Source organism: Hypanus sabinus, chromosome 7 (assembly GCF_030144855.1).
Source record: "Hypanus sabinus isolate sHypSab1 chromosome 7, sHypSab1.hap1, whole genome shotgun sequence".
Taxonomy (NCBI): domain Eukaryota; kingdom Metazoa; phylum Chordata; class Chondrichthyes; order Myliobatiformes; family Dasyatidae; genus Hypanus; species Hypanus sabinus.
Window position 1 is genome coordinate 5275700 of NC_082712.1, and position 13407 is coordinate 5289106.

Consider the following 13407-nt stretch of genomic DNA (forward strand, 5'->3'; position numbering starts at 1 on the left):
GTTGGCTTGCACAGGCAAGATATGGCCAGCCACACATGCTGTAAATCTACGTAGCATAGCACAGTAGTGTAGCATTCAGTGTAATGCTTTACCGCACCAACTGTAAGATCAGTGTTCAATTTTTGCCACTGTCTGTAAGAAGTTTGTGCACTCTCCCCATGACCATGCGGAGCTCTTCCTCCAGGTGTTCTGGTTTCTTTCTGCATTCCAAAGACGTACAAGTTATGGTTAGTAACAAATGCTATACTGGTGCTGGAAAAGTGGCGACTTTTGCAGGCTGTCCAGCACAACCTTCACTGATTTGATCTGTCACATACATTGCGGTTTGTTGTATATTGCAATGTACATGTGATAAATAAAGCTAATCTCTTTAATCTCTCCTTTGCTTGCTGATTGAGTTTTTCTTATTGTGTCAGTCAGCAATGACGTCTGTGTGGACAAGACTGGGAGAGGAATACTGGATTATTTGGAGCGCCTATGGAAAATCCTAGTGTTTTAGCAACTTTCCTTTGCGTCCTTCAGTATAGCATCTGCTTTACTTCACAAGCTGAGGATGTTCTAATAAGCCCCTCCTTTCTCGTCTTCACAATCTTCAGTGTCACAGCCTATTATGTTCTGAGTGCTGTTTTCATAGAGGAATTTTATGGCCATTTTGTTGCATATAAGAGTACATGATCTACCTGGAACAGAAAACAATCTGCTATTCTGGGATCTGCAAGGCAAACAAAAAATTGCAACTTGATAATGGCTGGATAATCTTCATTCACTGATCCAAGTGATAAATGTTGGCTGAAGTATTTAGGAGAGCTTCTGAATTCCTGTGTCCTTAGTAGAAGTGAAAATAGGATGTCTCCTCTACCTGATGTTGAACATGAGAAGCAGGAACATCTAATCAATGGAACTACTATGCAGAGACCTGTCAATCAGGCCATGAGAGTTTAACAGAGACATAAGAAACAGCAAATGGAGTAACAAATAATCTGCTGGAGGAACTCAGATTGAGCAGGATATCTGGGAGTGGGAGTGAATTGTCAATGTTTCAGGTTGAAATTCTGCACCAAATCCTGTGTACAGTTTTTTTGACCCATGTCGACAATTCCTTTCTTCTCCACGGGTGCTGCTCGACTTGCTGAGGTTCTCCGCCAGATTGTTGAATGTGAGTTTATGGACTGGAACAGCATCTAAGGAGTGTAAATTCAAATAATTGCATTGGGGATAGATAGCTAACATTACTAATGAAGGAATCTGTTTTCCTTACCTGTTCTGGCTGGCAAGTGATTCCCGAACTTGATATTGTTGTTGATTCTTGTATGGTCTTGCAGCCACTTAGCTGAAAGGCAGTTAAGACTTTAGATATATACAGTATGCTGCTGTAGCCAGTGTTGTCTCCATCTCAGTAATTAAACATTGAATCAAGTTAAATGTTTATCTTTTAACAATGTCCCCACAATAGTGGAAGTAGTGTTGAAGTCACTACAGTTGGACTGAACCATAACCTTGTCAGTTGGCCAATCCACTAAGTCAAGCTAACACTGCATGTTTAACCTCTGGACAAACTAGGCAGTGGTAACATAGGCTTTTGTTACTGTGATGACTGAGGATCATTTTGACAAAAGCCATTCTAATTTTTTTTTTTGCTCGCTTTGGTGCACTTTGCAACTCCCCTCAGCCTTGGGAGGCAGGCTCTGTGCATTGAGGTTGGAGGTAACTTCTCGTCTTTCACCCAAGTATTAATTTATTGCATTTCTAACTAATGTAAAGATACGCATCCCAATAGAATTAATGGCAGTACCAAAAATTAAATAAACACATATGGTAATCATAAAGAAACCCTTCATGGGTCAAAATAAAAGCAACAACTGAAGCAAAAAAAAAGATCCGAAGGGAAGAGGTTCTTAGAACACTCATTCATCACTAAGGCTATAATTTTTCAGACATTTTCCCTATAAGCAGTGTTATAGAAAAGCTAATAATAATTGCTTAAAGTAGGCCAATGTATTCTCCTCTGGTCACCACTTTAAACCTTGGTTTTTTTTAGACCATCAATCCTCGGAGCTGACCTGATTTTATCACATGCCTTTGGCCTCATCTCCATTGCAGTGATAATTTTATTACACCCTCCCATTCCCACCACCCTCCATATCTGCAACTTTATCAGCTGTCCTTTGCCTGAAAGAAGTTTGATTCATGTAACCAAGTATCAGACAGGAAAGCTGGGCTCTTTTTAAGGTGTTATTGTTTATTCTGTAAGCTATTGTTTTAGTCATGAAAAGGCTGGAACTGTAGAAATGTGACATCCTGTTAGTCTTATCCTGACATTGAAATTGATTTATCTTTATTTGACACAGAGCAAAAGGAAATTTCTTGTTGCTGTCATTTTCTCCCTCTCTCCCCCTCTCTCTCCCCCTCTCTCTCCCCCTCTCTCTCCCCCTCTCTCTCCCCCTCTCCCCCCCTCTCCCCCCCTCTCCCCCCCTCTCCCCCCCTCTCCCCCCTCTCCCCCCCTCTCCCCCCTCTCCCCCCCTCTCCCCCCCCTCCCCCCCTCTCCCCCCTCTCCCCCCCTCTCCCCCCTCTCTCCCCCCTCTCTCCCCCCTCTCTCCCCCCTCTCTCTCCCCCCCTCTCCCCCCCTCTCCCCCCTCTCCCCCTCTCCCCCCTCTCCCCCCTCTCCCCCCTCTCCCCCCTCTCCCCCTCTCCCCCCTCTCCCCCTCTCCCCCTCTCCCCCTCTCCCCCCTCTCCCCCCCTCTCCCCCCCTCTCCCCCCCTCTCCCCCCCTCTCCCCCCCTCCCCCCCTCTCTCCCCCCTCTCCCCCCTCTCCCCCCTCTCCCCCCTCTCCCCCCTCTCCCCCCTCTCCCCCCTCTCCCCCCTCTCTCCCCTCTCTCCCCCCCTCTCTCCCCCCCTCTCCCCCCCTCTCCCCCCCTCTCCCCCCCCTCTCCCCGCCCTCTCTCCCCCCCTCTCTCCCCCCCTCTCTCCCCCCCTCTCTCCCCCCTCTCTCCCCCTCTCTCCCCCCTCTCTCCCCCTCTCTCCCCCTCTCTCTCCCCCCTCTCTCCCCCCCTCTCTCCCCCCTCTCTCCCCCCTCTCTCCCCCCTCTCTCCCCCTCTCTCCCCCCTCTCTCCCCCCTCTCTCCCCCCTCTCTCCCCCCTCTCTCCCCCCCCTCTCTCCCCCCCTCTCTCCCCCCCTCTCTCCCCCCCTCTCTCCCCCCCTCTCTCCCCCCCCCTCTCCCCCCCTCTCTCCCCCCCTCTCTCCCCCCCCTCTCTCCCCCCCCTCTCTCCCCCCCCCTCTCTCCCCCCCCTCTCTCCCCCCTCTCTCTCCCCCCCCACCCCCACCCCAGTCTAACTGGTATGCACGTGTAAGAAGTTAGGTTTATGTCATAAACACAAGAGTTTCTGCAGATACTAGAAATTCAGAGGGAAAAAATATGTTGGAAGAACTCAGCAGGTCAAGCAGCATCTATGGAGAAGAGTAAACAATATTTTTCACTGAAGCTGTTCATCAGGACTGGAACAGAAGGGGGATGAAACGAGAATAGGAAAGTGGCAGAAGGGGAAGGAGTACAAGCTGGCAAATGATAGGTGGGTAGGGAAGGAGGGATAAAATGGGAAGCTGGGAGGTGGTAAGGCAAATGGCTGAAGAAGAAGGAATCTTATAGGAAAGGAGAGTGGACCATGGGAGAAAGGGAAGGAGGAGGGGCACCAGAGTGAAGTGATTGGCTCATGAGGAGAACAGAAAAGTTAAGAGGGGAACCAGAGGGGGGATAGATAAAAAGAAAGGAGGGGAGATTACCACAAGTTAGAGAAAATGAACAGTCAGCTTGGAGACTACCCAGATTGAATATGAGGTGTTGCTTCTCCAACCTGAGAGTGCCTCACTGTAGCAGTAGGGGAGGCCATCGACCAACGTGTTGGAATAGGAATGGGAAGTAGAATTAAAATGGGAGCCACAAGGCCCAAGCCCCTTTTTGTGGTGGGAGTGTATGTCAGTTTTTTGTTCACAGATTCTTAAATCATCCTTATGAATTCTGATTTGTTTTATTTTATTGCCTTTACCTTGACCCATCAAGGATTTTTTGATAGTTTTCATATGTATTTCTTTGAACTTCCTCCTAGTCTGTATAGTTTTGCTGCTGCCTTGATATTATTGATTTGTGTCATTTAGTCTTTATGATATTATTTGGTCTTTATCATTTGTGATAAAATAATGTGGATGAAAATGGAGGAAGAGAGCTTCTAGCTTATTAGACTATGCCTTTGCAAGGCTAGGGATGAAATTGCAAAGAATGGCAAAAAAAAAGGATATTGGCTTGAAATGTCATCTGCTTATTCCCTTCAATAGATGCTGTCTGACTTGCTGAGTTCCTCCAGTATTTTGTGTGTGGTACAAAAAAAATTGGAATAGTTTTTGCCTCAGTGATCCTCGGTCATCTCATATATGTATGTAATTTTGATAGGTGTGATCTCATTCAATTCCAAACGTGCATATAAAGCGTGTACCCTCACACTTAAAGCTATTAGATGAGAGTTTTAGTCATGGTGGCATTATTGAAACAGATTTAAGATCTGAGGAAATAGATTTTTTTCCCTAAGGATCTTCAGAACCGCAGCTGCAATTTTAACATCCTCGAGATTGAGAGACAGTAAATTAAGCTGGGTTGGAAATGTTGCTTTATGAAAGGGTATGGAATACATTTTAATAGGATTTAAAGAGAAACCAAGCAATGTCTTATTTTCAAGGATTGTATGTGGAAATTGCTTGGATTTAAATTGTTCACTACTGGGAAGTAATCTCCAATACAATATATTGCTTTTGCTATTTGCACCTCTTTAAACTAGCAGTGATTTCTTTGAAGGGTCATAGAATTTTTTTTGGAGGATTTGGGCTTTCGTTTTTTTTCTTTGGCTTGAACCATCAATATAATTTCAGCTGAGTTTGACTGAGGTCCTGCAAAGTTGCCTACTAAACAGAATTGTTTTCTCCATTTTCCTGCCACCTTTTTTACTCAATGATTTTTCCATTCCCCACCCTTACAGTTCAAGAGGCTGTCACTATTGAGATGTCCTTGGGCCACCTTGTGTTTCCTGTCATCTATCTTAACACTTGTCTATTTTGTTATCATTTGAATTTTGACCTTGAATGTTGCCTGTTTGATTAGGGGCTACAGAACAATACTCCTTGCCTGTGTTGACAAGCTCTTGTCCAGTGGTTATTAGGTAGTGATGAATATTGATTAGAATTATGAGTTGAAAAACTGTTCTCTTTGGAAGAGAGACTGATCTGATGAAGATTTTCATAATGATGAGGATTTGCTAGCAGAATATATTTTATTAACTACACTAGTGATTATGGCTTCAAAAGAGAGGGATTGTAGCGATGTGCTACACACAGTGCTGAAATAACAACACGCAGTCGGTAAGTCGTTTCGAGACTAGTTTATTCAAACTTCGTGGCACTGGCATTTAATCCCTAGTGCCCACCCCCTCCGGGCGGAAATGGCGTCAGAGGTGCATTACCAAAGTCTCCCCCCCCCGTGCGCTGGCTATTTGTGAGCCGGTTTGCCTGCGCAGAAAGTGGGTCGCCACAGGATGTCCATTTAGAATGGAGATGAGGAGAAATTTCTATAGCCAGAGGGTGGTGAATTTGTTACCACAGGTGGCTGTGGAGACCAATTTAGTATATTTAAGGAAGAGATTGTTAGATTCTTGATAGGTCAGGGATGAAAGGATACGGCAACTAGGCAGGAGGTTGGGGCTGAGAGGGAAAATGGATCAGCTGTGATGAAATGGTGGAGCAGACTCCATGGCCAGATGGCCTAATTCTGCTCCTATATCTTATGAGCAAAATCACTGGCAACTGAAACCTGAGTTTGCTAGAGTCCTAGTGGCCTGTAGTGAGGTTGGAGGACTTACTGTGCCAGGAGTTGGTGGAAGGTAGGAAAGGAGCTTGTTTTGGTGGTGTTTTATTGCTTGTTGTCTTCTTTGTTGTTCTTCCAAGCATTGTGGGTGTGCTATATTGATGCAAGAATGTGTAGCGACACCTGTGGGCTGCCCCTCAGTACATCCTTAGAATGTTCTGGTTGTTGATGCAAATGACATATTTCACTGTATGTTCTGATGTACATGTGATAAATAAATGAATCTGCATCTGAAATGATCAAGAGGAGAGATGAGATGAACAGCTTATTCTCTTCCAGCTTATTCATGTTTTCTATTTTTACACTGGTTTTATTGACCTTGTGTTTGCTTTTCCTTTTTTCTCAGTGAGATGGAGGAGGGTTGTTAGAATGTCAAAGTAATTTTGAGTACGGCATTCATAAAATGTGAAATGTTGGCGGCAGCTCAGTAGGTAGATTCTGTAAGATCGAGTAATCAGATGGAAATGTAAGTAAAAAGAGGAGGTGTGCGATTGTTGAATCAAACAGCTTTTAATGAGTTCTCTGTTTGTATCTGGCAACAGACCACATTACTCATTTGGTTGATACTAATTTGTGCACAGCGTTCAACTGAAAACCTGCTGGTTAACTGTGCATTTGATCTGGATTTGAAGGAAAGAGCTCCCATATTTTGAGGTGTCAGTTGGCAAGGGAAAATTTATAAAGGAATATAGTGAGATTGGAGTGCGCTAATTTTAGTTTTGTAGATTTTCGTGAACGTGAAGAAATCTGATGTAAACATAAAATTTAGGTTGGATTCTGAACTTTATTCACGGTTGAAGTAATTTATTCAAAGTATGTATATGTCACCATGTACTAACTTGAGATTAATTTTCTTGCAAGTATAAAGACATACAATATAATTTATGGAAAATATACATAAACAAATGACAAACAATCAATGTGCAAAAGACAAATTGTGCACATAAAATAAATAAGTAATACCAAGGATGTGAGTCCTTGAAAATGAGTCTTTAGGTTGTGGAATCAGTTCAGAACTGAGGTGAGTGAAATTATCCACTCTGGTTCAGGAGTCTGATGGTCGGAGGGTAATAACTGTTTCTGAACCTGGAGGTATAGGACCTAAGGCTCCTGTACCTCCTGCTTGATGGTGGTAGTGAGAAAAGTGCTGCACTGGCAATGAAAAGCAATATGTGGCAGAATGGCTACTTTTAAATTTAGTAATTGTGTTGCCATAAAATGTGGGGAAGAGGTTGCTTGAATTATATAAAGATTAGCTTTATTTGTTATCTACATCAAAGCATACAGTGAAATATTCATTTATGTCAAAGCAGATCAATGAGAATTATGCTGGGGCAGCCCGTAAGTGTGACCACATTTCCGACGCCAGTGTAGCATGCTCACAACTCACTAACCCTAACTGTGTATCTTTGGAATATGGGAGGAAACTGGAACACTTGGAACATACAAATTCATTACAGGCTGTGTGGGAATCGAATCCTGATCAGTGATCGCTGGCACTGTAAAGCAACTATGATTTTGTGTTCTCTGAACATCCCGAAGGATTTGAAACCAAAAGATATCTATTATTCAGTACTGGTTGTTCGCTAATGTGGTGCGGGTTCAGCACATATAGTCCTATGAACGACAAAATCAATATTTTCAACCAAAATACAGGCATTATTTTCCTTGTGTGTCTGACTATCTGTCCATTTATTCATCTAGCTATTTACTGTTTATTTAGTGATGCAGTGCTGAGTAGACCTTTCCAGCCTTTTGAGCAGTGTCTGACAACCCTGATTTAACCCTAATATAATTATGGGATAATTTACAATAACCAGATAAGATACCCAATACATCGACGGGGAGTACATACGGACTCCTTACAGAGGACACTGGGAATGAACTCTGAACTGCGACACCCTGAGCTGTAATAGTGTTGTGGTAACCACTATGCTACCATAGCACCCATAGTTATAGTTCAAGGAAACTGATGCAGCTGAGGATGCTCACCCAATAGTCTGGACAATGTTGTTGGCCAGCAAAAAGCAGGTGAATTGAAGATACAAGTGACTGGAGCATCAAGTAATCTGCTGGAGGAACTTGGTGAATTGAACAGCATCTGGCCATCTCCCCTCTCCTCCCAGATGCTGTTAGATCAGTCAAGTTCTTTCAGCAGATTGCTTGTTGCTCAAGATTCAAGCATCTGCACTCTTGGATCTCCAATTAATCTATCTTTTGCTTGTAAGCAGCATTGGCCAGATGATTGGGTAAATTCAACTGCGTCAGCATCCTTGAGCTATAACAATGAACCATAGTTTACAGTATATTGAAGAAATAAAGATATTCTGTACAGCCTTTCATGTTCTCAAGCTATCTCAAGGCAATTGCTTCTGACATTTAGACAGGTTTTAACATTGAAACGAAAGATACAAACAAACTCACACAAATCAACGGATTTTGATTGAGTGATACTGAGTAAGGGGCAAATATCATCCAAGCTGTTGTTTCCCTTAAAAAAAAAGTGCCATGAGACCTTGATTCAACATCCCATCTGACAGAATACTGTTTAAAATCAAGTAACACTTGAGTGTCACCTTATATTTTGATGTTCAGGTGTTCTATGTAATGTAATACTAGGTAGTCGTAGGGAGCATAGGAGTTGAAAGGGAAAGCTGCCCTGATGAAGTGTCTTGGCCTGAAACATTGACACTCTCCATAGACATAGAAATCCTCTCCATAAACACTGCCTAACCTGCTGAGTTTTGTGTTTGTTCCTTTGGATTTCTAGCATCTGCAGAATCCAGAACATGGAAAATCTACAGCACACTATAGGCCCTTCAGCCCACAATGTTGTGTCCACCATGTAACCTACTCTAGAAGCTGCCTAGAATTTCCCTACTGCATAGCCCTCTATTTTTATAAGCTCCATGTACCTATCTAAGAGTCTCTTAAAAGACCCTATTGTATGCACTTCTACCACCTTCACTGGCAGTGCATTCCACACACCCACCACTCTCTTGTGTTTATGATAAATGGGATATGTAAGGGAAATCTGAAGGGCCAGTGTTTACACATACATGTAGACATTATCTTGAACAAAGTGTCAGAAAAGTGGTATAGGCAGACTCGGTTACAACATTTAAAAGGCAATTGGACATATACTTGATAAGGAAAGGAGCAGTGGGATAATGCGGGCAAAGGGGATGAGTGCCGGCATGGACAATGTGGGCTGAATGAACTCTTTTCTATGATGTATGATTCCATTGTGCAATTACTTCAGCTTTTACTGGGCATGCCTCAGTCGGAGCAGATGATCACAGGGTTAAATCTTTACTGCAATTTTCAAGCAGGTAATTCATTAAAACATAAAGACCAAAGTTGTTGTAAAGGGCAAGTTCACTCTGGAGGCATACTCCATCATACAGGATGGAAAGAGACCTTTAGCACACAATGTTCATACTGGCCATCTAGCAGCCGCCCATATTAACCGCCTTTATCAGCACTTGGTCTGTAGTCTTCCATCCCACCCACTCTTCCCCAGTTTGTGTATTTAATATGGCATGAAGTGTGACTTGAATGTTTCTCATTTGTGGAGCATCTCTTTGTTTACAGCAATTTCCTAGATTGTATTGCATTGAATCTACTTGCTAACTGGATCTGAAGCTTTGAATTTCATTAGATGGTGCCACAACATTTTTAGAAATCGAATGGGGAACTTGGATACAATATTGGTTTTTTTGTGTGGATAGGAGAATAAAGATTTTTAACAGAACACTGAGTTAGTTTTCACATTCATGCAAGTCTAGTTCTTTCACAGATGAATGACTTTGAAAGTACAGTATATATCGGAGAGACGTTTCCTTTCTAGCAGTGGGCTGGAGTAAGACAGCGTGACAGCTGTCTTAAATTGGACCAGTTTCTACTAGATCACAGGCTGCAGTCTGCAGCTTGCTGCTTCCTTCCAAGGTACATCTGCAAGGCCATTGTTGAAAACAGCAGGAGAGCCCCGGCTCTTTCAGCTGCTCAGCATCTTATTGGCATTACTTAGTCATGTGCACTCTCAGCTGGCAGAAGGAAACACTGCTCTGAAATTTAATTGCTGGGAGTAGCTGCATGATAAAGACGTGAGATCCAAATTTGATGCCTTAACTCCTGGGAGACTGCACAACCATAAATACATCGAAATCCCAACTCTCTTTTGTGTGGTAAATATATTTTAAAGTGTGTGCGTGTGTGCATAATCTCAATGTGTGCACTATTTAGATGAACACGTGATCGACTAACGTTCCTGGTTAGCCTTAAGTATTAGAATTTTGTTGCTGAGGAGATTGCTGTTTCTAAGGCCAGCCCCAGCCAGCAAGCAGTTGTAATTATTGAAAACCAGCTCTTGGATATGAATTAGAACCAGGTTCAATATCACTGGCATATGTTGTGAAATATATTATGTTGCAGCAACACTACATTGCAATATGTAAGAAAAAAACTATAAATTACAATTAAATACGAATATACATATACACACACTACACCATATAGATATATACATACATAGGCACATAATGGATTCCTGTTAATTGGGACACATCAAGACTAGTACATTTTGGCCCAGTTAAGCAGCTACCCCAATTAACCAAAGTTTCATGGAAATCATTATAAAGGTATAAAAAAGACAAACTACTGTTTAACTGAGTAACAAATAAAGATGAAATACAGAACAAATTAGAACATATCTGGCAAAGTCAGGAAACCTGTATGAAACAGTTTTCAAATTGGAAAAGCTATTGCATTGGGGCATTTCCACTTTATCAATCTCAGAAGTCTGGGGCCAGTGGTACGAGTAGTCATAACAACTGAGGTCTTTCTTGGTTGCAGTGGATACCATGACTACTACTGTGCTCACCATGGAACATTGCGGAACCACCATCCTGGCTGTCGGATCTCACTGTATACATGCTAGGTCAGGCATGTCCCTATCTCACCAGGATATGAAACCCACCAGCTACCCTCACCTGATTTAGCCCACCTGTTGAAGCAGGGTGTGGCTGGCTGCTCTTACACATAATCAGCTACTTACATCCACAGGTGACAGCTGAGTATTCAGTGTGGATGAAAGGTAATATTCAAGGTATTTGCCGATACCCTCATTCTTCATTGTGCCTAACTTGTTGATGTAGCAAAATAGTTTCATTTTCATTAATGGCTGTTCCTGTCATTTCCAAGGCTGAATGCTTAAAACCACAGTGAACAAAACAGTTCAGACTTGTCTTACTGCTTACTTCTAGCTAACTATTAATGGCAAAAATCGCAGCTTTTTGAACATAAACACTTGACTGTGCTGTTTAAAAGCTGTTCACTTTAAGAACTGTGCAGTGTCTAAGCATACTGTGCAAGCATACACGACTGATGCTATACCACAATAAGTAGTATAGTGTCCCAAATAAAAAAGGAAATCCCAGCTATTTTCTCGATTAGATTTTGTTCTTTAAGCATTGTCCCAAATAAGTGCTGCCTCAATTAACTGATTGCCCAATTAACCGGAATCCACTGTGTGTATATATAGATTAAGTAGTGTGAAAGATAATAGTATACATAGGTTCATTGTCCAGAAATCTGATGGCGGGGGGGAAGAAGCTATTCCTAAAAGGTTGAGTGTATGTCTTCTGGCTCCTCTTTGACGGTAGCAATGAGAAGAGGGTGATGGGGGTCCATAAGGATGGTTGTCACCCTTTTTAGACATTGTCTTGTGAAGATATTCTTGATACTGGGGAGGCTAATGCCCATGATGGAGCTGGCTGAGCTGACAAATTTCTGCACCTTTTTTCGATTTATTTATTTTTTTGCAGTGGCCCTTCTATACTAGTTGGTGATGCAATGAGTTGGAAAGCTCTCCAGGGTGCAGTACATCTGCAGACATTTGCAAGAGTCTTTTGGTGATGTATCTAGATTCCTCCAACTCCTAATGAAGTATAGCTGCTGTGTACCTTCTCTGTAATTACATCAATATGTTGGGGCTGGGATAGATCTTCAGAGATGTTGACATCCAAGAACTTGAAACTGCTCACCCTTTCCACTGCTGATCCTTTGATGAGGACTGGTGTGTGTTCCCTTGAGTTCCCCTTCATGAAGTCCACAATCAGTTCTTTGGTCTTACTGATGTTGAGAGTAAGGTTGCAATACCACTCAACCAGTTGATCTATCATATTTCTTGTTACCATCTGATATTCTGCTAACAATAGTTGTGTCATTGGCAAATTTATAGATGACGTTTGAGTTGTGCCTACCCACACAGTCATGGGTGTAGAGAGAGTAGAGCAGGTGGTTAAGCATCCATTCTTGAGGTGCTCCAGTGTTGATTGTCAGCAAGGAGGAGATGTTATTTCTGATCTGCACTGACTGTGGTCTCCTGATGAGCAAGCCATGGTTCCAGGTGTCGAGGGAGGTACAGAGGCCCCGGCTTTAGATCTTGTTGATCAGCACTGAGGGTATGATTGTATTGAATGCTGAGCTATAATTAATAAACAGCAGCCCTACTTCAGTATTGCTATTGTTCAGGTGATCTGAGGCTGAGTGGAGAGCCAGTGAAATTACATCTGATGTAGAAGTATTGTGGTGATAGGCAAATTCCAGCGAGTCTAGGTCCTTGCTTAGGCAGGAGTTGATTCTAGCCATGAGGAACCTCTCATTGTACTTCATCACAGTAGATGTGAGTGCAACTGGGTGGTAGTTGTTAAGGCAGCTTAACCTGCTGTTCTTGGCCACTGATATGATTGTCACCCTATTGAAGAAGATGGGAACCTTTGACTGCTGCAGTGAGAAATTGAAGACGTCCTTGAATACTCCCGCCAGTTAGTTGGCACAAGTTTTCAGAGCCCTACCAGGTACACTTTCATGAAAAATGTTTTGACATCAGCTTCTGAGACTGAGATTACAGAGTCACCAGATGCTTCAGGGATTCGCACAGGTGTAGTTTTATTGCCCCTTTCAAGGCATTTTGCTCATCTGGGAGTGAGCATCACTGCCATTTATGATGTTAGGTTTCACTTTGTTGGTAGTAATGGCCTGCAAACCTTGCCAGAGCTGATGTGCTTCCAATTCCGTCTCATAATCAGTTTTTTTTTCCTTCTTAAAATAGCCATCTGTAAGGTACATGGCTCAGAATCTCTTACATACTTGCGAACTGCAAGATTTATAAACTACCGAACGTGCAGAGTTTTAGCATAGTAAAAGTTCATTCAGCCTAAGTGCTTCATGCAGCATTGTAAGACATCTCCCATGAGGCACTCAACATATCCTCCTTTCTTCCACTGCCTCACTCCTCTTCCCTTGAAATGAGTATGTGGTATTTGCTTCTTTATGTCATGTGGTAGCATGTCTTGCAAATTTGTTTGGGCAAGTTTATTTTGAGAATTTTCATTGTTTTAACCAAATTGAGGTTTCGAAAACATTCTGTTTTTAAAATACTATGACGTTCCTTTTTATCAGAAGGATCATTTTGATTACAGACAACTACATAAAATAGATTTG

General features: G+C 42.6%; 1 protein-coding gene across 3 annotated transcripts in view; it reads left to right on the forward strand.

Annotated features, from left to right (window-relative positions):
- The window catches only part of sh3rf1 (SH3 domain containing ring finger 1), a 190733-nt gene that overhangs the window by 46855 nt on the left and 130471 nt on the right, over positions 1-13407 (forward strand). The gene's annotated exons all lie outside the window — the stretch shown is intronic.